We start from the raw sequence: 9,688 nt of genomic DNA, 5'->3' as shown, positions 1-9,688 counted from the left end.
AAGTCAACCCCCGGTCAAACTTCTAAAAAATTCGACTTTCGCCATTTCAAGCCTAAATTGGCTACAGACCTCAGATTCACAGTCCGGACACGCTCCTAAGTCCAAAATCACCCAACTGAGCTAACGGAACCGACAGAACTTTATTCCGGAGTCGTCTTCACACAGTTCTGACTACGGTAAAAATCCTAAGACTTAAGCTTCCATCTCAGGGACTAAGTATCCTAAATCTCTCCGAATCATACGTAAATCAAACTCGACCACACACGTGGGTCATAATATATATTGCGAGGCTGCTCGAGACCTTAAGTCACTGAACGGGGCATAAATTCTTAAAACGACAAGTCGGGTCATTACATTCTCCACCTTTTAAACCAATGTTCGTCCTCGAACGTGCTAAGAATTATTCTGCGGTTACCACATTGATGATTTTACTTTTACACATATACTCTCCGTTGATTCCACACTACCGCATTTGAGATAAGTATGACAACATCATCTCATTTGAGATTATTTCTTTTATCCACATTTGAAAAACTTTAAGGCCATTTTCTTACGCTCCAATATTTTTAAAAGGCCTGATTTCTCACAGCAACGCACAGTATTAGTCTCAACTGTCTATAGCAACTCGTGCCTATGCACACATTAATTTTCTCGATAGTGTTGAAGTAATTCAAAACTTTCTTTGGGGTGCTGCATTATTCCCCGCTTAGGATCATTCGCCCTCAAACACATAACTTAACTTATCTCTTCCTTTGCAAATCTCAATCCTCCAAATTTTTACTAACTCCCAAATTTTTCAGAAATTTCGGCAGAGTCTCCCCTGTAATTGGGCCTATCCACCTGCCAGAGTAACACCAAAACAACTACTAACAACACATCTACAACCCAACACAATACCACACGGTATATATCAATAACACCAATCTCAGCATTACAAGCACTGCATTATCATAATGATATCAATACATGAAGCACATCATATGTATGCTCATCACCACATCTCTGGTCTTAAAAGCTGTTCATAATTAATTCCAGCATCATCAATTAATCTCATATTAACCACCACCTCATTTCGAATTTTCACAACACTTACAACAGAATGTGAGGCATGAAGACCTCATGATTGCTTACTCGGGTTAATGAGTCACATTTAACGCCACCTGGGCACTCATCTCATAGGTTAAAACTCAATATTTACAGCACCAAAATGGCTGAATATGCATAGAATAATATACAAGAATTATCAAATAAGCCTAACAGGCATGACTCCCTATTAATACCATTGTACAATTAAATTTTACAAAGAAAAAATTTTAAACTCATAAATATTTCACCACAAGGACCTCGTCCTTACATAACTTCCATCGCGGCTTGCAGCCCGATTTAAATATTTCACATCATGTAAAAATTCGAGGATCTCATCCTCAACTCCGAATCACAAGTATGTTGCACATTGTGCCAACTGAAATTTTCAATTTCCTTTATTTCTTCTTTTCAATATATTTCATAAATAATTTTTCACAACATATAATGAACTCTCATACTGGTAGGGCATATAATTCATAAATAAATTGAAATCAATTATTCCGAAACACATTTAACCCATTGTAATGAATAATAAAAAAAAATTACTTTTGGACTTATAGCCCTCAATGGCGTACAAAATAAAATGATAGACACGGGTTCACATCTTTAAATCTCCCAACAGGGATAAACATATAAGTGGGTCACAATTTTACGAAGCTCACCCATAAGTGGAGCATAATATGAGGACTCACCTCAATATTCAAAATCGAATCAAATTAAGGAAAAACATCCTTTTATGACAAAAATCAGGATCGTACCTGTAACGTCACCATCTGGTGTATTGACCTCAGCCAAATGAAAGCAATTATATCAACGGGTCGGGGCTCCACCTCTTAGGTGCCCACTACCCGCCTGTCCTCCACCTCTAGATGACTGTGCACGTGGAGTATCAACTGGAATAAAGCTTGTAGCTGGAGTGTTCTGATGAAATCCACCCCTCCCAAGTCTGGGACAATCTCTCATGATATGCCTAGTATCACCATACTTATAACAACCCCTTTAAGGTCGCGGCTGCTCGTACTGAGTCTGTGTCGGATAACTGAAATAACCACTGTAAGAATCTCGTGTCGGTGGTACACTATAAACTGGAGCACTCCGAGAAATCTGATGTGCGGACTAAGCTGACCGACTGCTCGAGCCTCCGTTTTAATGGGTTCTAGCTGAAGAGTAAAATCTACTGAACCCTCCAGATCTTCGAGACCTCTTGGCCTCATTAGACTCCCTTTCTTCGCCTAAAACACCCTCAATCTTCCTTGCAATCTCTACTACTTGTTGAAATGGGGCATCCGTTTGCAACTCTCGAGCCATATATATTTTAATATCATAATCGAGCCCCTCAATGAATCTGCGAACCCATTCTCTGATTGTAGGAACTAAGATAGGTGCATGACGGTCTAACTCACTGAACCTGATAGCATATTCTGACACTGTCATAGTGCCCTGACGCAACCGTTCAAACTCCGTGTGCCACGTATCTCGGAGAGTCTGGGGAACAAACTCTTTCAAGAACATTTCTGAAAATTGAGTCCAAGTTGGTGGTGTTGCATCGGCTGGTCTACCTTCTTCATAAAATTTCCACCACCAATACGCTGTGCCTGACAGTGGAAATATAGTAAAGGCAACTCCGCTCACTTCCACAATACCCATGGTGCGGAGAATACGGTGACAATTCTCTAGAAATTCTTGGGCATCCTCTGTAGCTGTGCCACTGAAAGTTGGTGGATCATATTTCTTAAACCTTTTAATTCTCTTTTGTTATTATTCTGATGCCTCGGGACTGACCTCAGGTAGAACCGGAATAACAGATTGTACCGGTACTACACCCAGAACCTGACCAACGTGAACCTGCTGCTCTGGAGTTGTGGTAGGAGTCTGAGCTATTCCCCCAATCTGCGAAATATTTGGTGCAACAGAGATCAATCCTGCCTGAGTTAATGTACCAAACATACTCAGGAACTGTGCTAAGGTCTCCTAAAGTCCGGGGGTAACAACAGGTGCTTCTGGTACCTGTCCCCCAACTGGAGCTACTAGTGGATCCTCAACAGTTGTTCTGACAGGTGCTCTAGTCGCAGCACGTGCCCTTCCTCGACCTCTACCTCAGCCCCGGCCTCTTGCAGCCCTAGCAGTATGTGCGGATGCCTGCTCAGCTAGCCCAGTAGCATGTGTCCTCACCATTTGTGAGAGAATGGAGATACAAAGGGTCAAATTTTAAATTCAACAAATTCCGCACGACAGGAATGAAAGAAGTGGAAATTTCCTAACAGTTCTGTAGCCCCTCGAAGATAAGTACAAACGTCTCCGTACCGATCCGCAAAACTCTACTAGACTCGTTCGTGACTTGTAGAACCTATGAACCTAGAGCTCTGATACCAACTTATCACGACCCAAAATTCTACCACAGGCGTCATGATGGCACCTAGTCTCTAAGACTAGGTAAGTCGATTTCAATTACATTTTGAAGCCATTTTTTTTAATTAAATAAGTAACCAAAACTAACGGCGGAATAAATTTGAATATACAACCTCCCAAGACTAGTAGTACTGAGTCACGAACTCTAACTGAATATATAGAATGATCACGAGGATCGAATATACAATACTGCTTGATTACAATTTAACAGTACAATGAAATGAAAAGACTCCAAGGGATTGCGACGACCAAGTAACTCTACCTTGAATCCTTATGATCGCGCTTTAACTCTGCTCAAGTCCGATATCTCCAATACCTGGCTCTGCACAAAATGTGCAGAAGTATAGAGTGAGCATACCACAGCAGTGCCTAGTAAATAATCAAGACTAACCTCAATGGAGTAGAGATGAAGTATAGTCAAGACACTCACTAGTCTAATAACCTGTGCAATATAATATACAAAATAATAGGAGACAAATAATAATAAGGGCAGGATAAGGCAACCAGTGATATGTACAATCGACAACAAGAATACCATTAATATCACTCAACAATTAAAAAATACAATTACACCCAATTAAATCAAGCCCTTCGAATAAATGTCTTTCACATAGTTCTTTCAGATAACTCTCTTTCAAATATAATTTTCTCAAATAATTATTTTTCAAATATAATTCTTTCAATAAATCTTTTCAAATACAATTTCCTCAAATAAATATCTTTCAAATACAATTCTTTTATATAATACTTTCTAAGTAAAAATCCTTCCAAATATATATTTTGAATATAATTCTTTCAATTAAAAAGTCACCATGTGACACCTCATTTCATAATCATCAAAATACGGGTCTCAGCCCATTTTCATATTTTTTAAAAATACGGGTCTCAGCCTATTTTCATATTTTTACCGCACCCCGTGCCCATAATTAAATCATCATATTTTTCCGGTACCTCGTGCCCTCATTTTATATCACAACTGCACGGATAATTCACGTGTCAAATATCATTATCATTTCATCAAAGCACCTCGTGCCCACATTTCATATCACAACTGCACGGACAATTCACGTGCCCATATCCCCATTTCATATCACAAATCACGGCACCTCGTGCCCACATTTCACTTTATAAACCGCCTGGCAATAGCCGCAGGCTTCCAATTTTAATATAAATCAGATTATTATCAATTTACTAACAACAAGACAAGTTGCACAAGGTATAAACATAAACACAAGAAAATCACAACATCACATAAAAATCATTAACACCACAACCCCACACCATCACATATCGTCCCTGACAATAGCCACCCTTATCGCTCCTATTGCCACCCTTATCACTCCTATAGCCACCCTTATCGCTCCGCCCAGACAATATCAATAGTCACCCTTATCGCTCCTATTGCCACCCTTATCGCTCCTATAGCCACCCTTATAACCACATAATATCAACGGTGAAATGCCACCCTTATCTCCCCAAAATAACAACTCACACAACACAATAATTTACACGAAAAATTATCACAGCAACATAACAAAAATCAATTCATATCACAATTGGCCCAATGGCCACAACCAAATTCTAAAGCTACAACCAAGTCAATTAATTTCACAGCAAATAGCCAAATGCTCCACACAATGTGTACAACACCCAAAAATAATCAATAGAGATAGAAATTACTCAACATAAAGCAAAGTCTTCATAAAAGATCAAATTTTCAATAGTTATATAAACACCTCTTCTTAAGCCCATTTAATTAATTATTCGCAGAGGGAAAAATCCAAAATAAAATTAAATTCCAATAATTATCAAACCAGCAAATTCACGAAATTTCATAAATAATCAAACAACAATCACATCACATTGTCATATAACAACAGAGTCAACAACAAGGATTTAGGCACGACAAGTAGATGATTAAATATATGCCAACAATTATCCAATTTACTACACAATATGCTCAAGACTTTAACTCAATAAAATTTGCATATATAAACCAAGTACGTACTCGTCACCTCACGAATATGGTTTTCAATTACACAAGTTGCATATAAGACTCAATGCCTAAGGGAAATTTTCCCCACTCGAGGTTAAGCAAGACACTTACCTCTTTGAAGTTATGTCGATATTCCAAAATCGCCTTCTTGCTTGAATTGACCTCCGTACCACTCAAATCTATCCAAATTAATTGTATAACTTCATTAAAATTCATCGAAAATAATTCCGGATAATAATACGTCGACTTAAAATTTTATTCCAAAAAGTCAACAAAAGTCAACGTGGGACGCGCCTCTTGGAACCCGACATAATTTTTATGAAATTCGAACACCCATTCTGATACGAGTTCATCCATACTAATTTTATCGAATTCCAATAACAACTCGACTTCCAAATCTTAAATTTTTTTTTTGGAAAATTTTACAAAAATCTTGATTTTTCCTCCATTAAATCCGAATTAAATGATGGATTCAAAGACATAATCAAGGAAATTAATCAAAACTGGATAAGAATCACTTACCCCAAACATCCACGCAAGAATCTCTCCAAAAATCGCCTTTTACCGAGCTCCAAATTTGATTTTGAATTATGAACTCAAACCCCCGTTTTGAGACTTTTAATTCTGCCCAGATAGGCCTCTTTCGCGTTCGCGACCATTGCTTCGCATTCGCGAAGGCCAAAATCCAACTGCCTCAAATCCTTCATCACGTTCGCGACCTCCTCGTCGTGTTTGCGAAGGCCAACTGTTTCTGCCCCATCATTTCCTCTTCGTATTCGCGAACTCCTTGTCGCGTTCGCGAGGACCAGCTGACCAACTCCTTCGCGTTCTATGCTTCGCGTTCGCGAAGGCTTGCCCTGCTCCTTCTTCGCGTTCGCGTCCACAGCTTCGCGTTCGCGAAGACCAAACCATCAGTCCCTCAAATTCCTCTTTGCGAACGCGGGACTCCCTTCGCGTTCGCGAAGAAGGAAACCAGACTTCAGCAACAACAGTCCAAACAGCTCCAATTTGGTCCGAATCCACCCCGAAACACACCCGAGCCCCTTGGGACCTCAACCAAATATACCATCAAGTCCCAAAACATCATACGAACTTAGTCGAGGTTTCAAACCACATCAAACAAAGCCGGAATTATGAATTGCGCATCGAATCGAATTATGAACTTTCAAAACTTCCAACTTCTAAAACTCGTGCCGAAACCTATCAAACCAACCCGGAATGACATCAAATTTTGCAAACAAATCCCAAATAACATAACGGAGCTGTTCCAACTCTCAGAACCGCATTCCAACTCCGATATCAAAAAGTCAACCCCCGGTCAAACTTCCAAAAAATTTGACTTTCGCCATTTCAAGCCTAAATTGGCTACAGACCTCAGATTCACAGTCCGGACACGCTCCTAAGTCCAAAATCACCCAACTGAGCTAACGGAACCGACATAACTCTATTCCGGAGTCGTCTTCATACAATTCCAACTATGGTAAAAATCCTAAGACTTAAGCTTCCATCTCAGGGACTAAGTGTCCCAAATCTCTCCGAATCATCCGTAAATCAAACTCGACCACACACACGGGTCATAATACATATTGCAAGGCTACTCGAGACTTTAAGTCACTGAACGGGGTATAAATTCTTAAAACGATAAGTCGGGTCGTTACAAGTGTGCATGCTACTTTTGATAAAACTAACATTCTCTTTGAGAGGAAGGAACAGTATGATGAAGAGATTGGGATGACAAAAAATTTAAATGCTAAAACAGCAGTCTAGCCATAAGCTGTATCACAACAAGGAATAGGGGATGAACTAGGTCCTTCCACGCAGGTCAATCTGACAGGGGGAACTGACCAGAGAGGAACTGATCCTCAAACCTTGAAGGAACTTGTCCATGAACATGTTCCTCAAAACAAAGAAAGGAAGGAACATCCAAAGAAAACTAGTTGGTTGTGAAACCATAGGGTTATATCAATGTTCTCATTCCATTGAAAACATAATCACCGATCCAATCTCTGGAATTAAAACCAGATCTTCTTTAAAGAATCTCTGTGCTTTTGATGCTTTCTTATCTCTCACTGAACCTAAAAATGTTTCTAAGGCAGAAGGCTCTCAAGAAATGGGATGTGTGTAATAGTAGAGACTACTTTGGGACTAGAACTTTAACTGATTGTGTCTACCAAGTCCCAACTGCTCCCAAAGAATGTAGTTCATCTAAGAGGGTACCTAAGAACATCACGGTTAGAGAACTAGAGCAGGAATACGGGGTTAAATATGCAGAGATTAAGAGGCTGCAGAAACAGTTAGCTGAAGTGGAAGTTGCGAGAGACTCTCTCAAGTTTGAGCTTGCATAAGAGAAGGGGAAGAATTCTTCAAGATATGATGAAGCTGCTTCAATCCAAGAACCAAGAACTTGGTACTTCCCAGTCCTAACTCCTTCCTAACCCATATGTAACTAGTCCATTTGTAAGACCCAAGTGGGATATTTCTAACCCTTCTTGTTTTTCGCTCATGGTTATGTGTTGTTTATTTCTTCGTATGCTTTGTGGTAGGATCTTATCAATTAATAAAATTTACTATTTTTGCTCAAATTATTTTATGTTGATATTTCTTAGATGACTAATATACTTAGATTAAAGAAAGAGAAATTTGAATCCATGATTGCATTTGAAATAGCTCCAGTGTCCATAAGTAATATTTGTTAAAACCTAGTTACTTAACTTAATTATGTAACTTTTTGATGATGACAAAAGGGGGAAGATATATTGTGCTTTTGCTTGGGACTGTAATGTTTATAACCTAATGAACTTGGTCCTTGATGATTTGTGACTTAAAATGAAAAGTGTTTTGACATTGTGTTTGATGTTGAGCTAAGTTAAAACAGGTTCCTTGCTTCTGAAAAGTACAGAGTTTGTCATCATAAAAAAGGGAGAAATTATTGACTTGAGCATTATAGGTTTTTATGATTTGATAAAGGAACATATCCATGAACTAGGTTCATGAACACTGTACGCAAGTCACAGTAAAAAACAAACAAAAGGAATGCATGTGCAATGGATAAGTATAAGTGATTATTTCTGATAATCCATGAACTAAAAGATTGCATATTTGATAAGGAACAAGACTCCTTACTTGAAGAGATCTCTATCCAAGATAAGAAAAGCGTTAGAGGTTGAAGTTAACTAGAACTCTTCCACCAAAGAAGTGTAAAGCATCAGGCTTCTCGTTACTCTTTATTCTATTAATTCTATAAATACCAATGTTGTTCTTTTTTACAGAATCGCACACATACTTAAGTAAAGCAAGAATTGAGAATAAAATAACAAGGTATTTTATGAGCAATTCCTGTGAGATTCAAGGGTGCGAACCTGAAGCTATATGAACCATATTGAAGAACCAGTTCCATAAAGATTTTATGTATATGTCTTTAATTCTAGTTCAAGTGTAGTAAGAGCTTTTGAGTTGTACCTTTCAGCTTTCTTTTGAAGCATTTGTACTAGTAGGTACTTGAGTTGTCTTATTCGAGTTAGAGTTAACTTGAAGTAGTCGCAACAACCGTGGCGTGTTGCTACAAGGGTTAGAGTTTAATCTTTAGATTTGCAAGAGTTTTGTATACTTTGTTTTTGGCTCAGAGTTTAGTGAAGTATTGGAGAAAAATCCTACTTGGAAGTATGTTATGTTTTTTTCACCTTTTTGAGCCAGGTGTTTACCACGTGAAAACCATTATATTCTTTACTTTCTGCATTATTTATTCCGCAATTGTTGTATAAGGAATGCATCAAAGAAATAGGTCCTTCGATAATCCAGTGCACACGAAAATTGGGCATCACACAAATCACCCCTTTTGTGTGATATTGGGGAATAAAACATTAGTTAATTACTAATTACTTGTTGAAAATATGCCGAAAAATCTCCAGTTTGAGTTTGATATAATTTTCATTGTCCTACAACAAAATTTATAGTACTTTTGAAGTTTAATAGATAACTTCACCTGTATTCCAAGTTCCTCTCTTTTTACATATAATATTTTACATAATATATATATATATATATATATATATATATATATATATATATATATATATGTGTGTGTGTGTGTGTGTGTGTGTGTGTGTGTGTGTGTGTGTGTATGTATATGCACGAATAATTTATGCTAAATATTGAACGATTAAAATATCCCTGAAATATTAATCGACTTTTATGCCC

Source organism: Nicotiana tabacum, chromosome 13, assembly GCF_000715075.1.
Source record: "Nicotiana tabacum cultivar K326 chromosome 13, ASM71507v2, whole genome shotgun sequence".
In the NCBI taxonomy this organism is placed as follows: Eukaryota; Viridiplantae; Streptophyta; class Magnoliopsida; order Solanales; family Solanaceae; genus Nicotiana; species Nicotiana tabacum.
Note: the sequence above shows the minus strand (reverse complement) of the source record.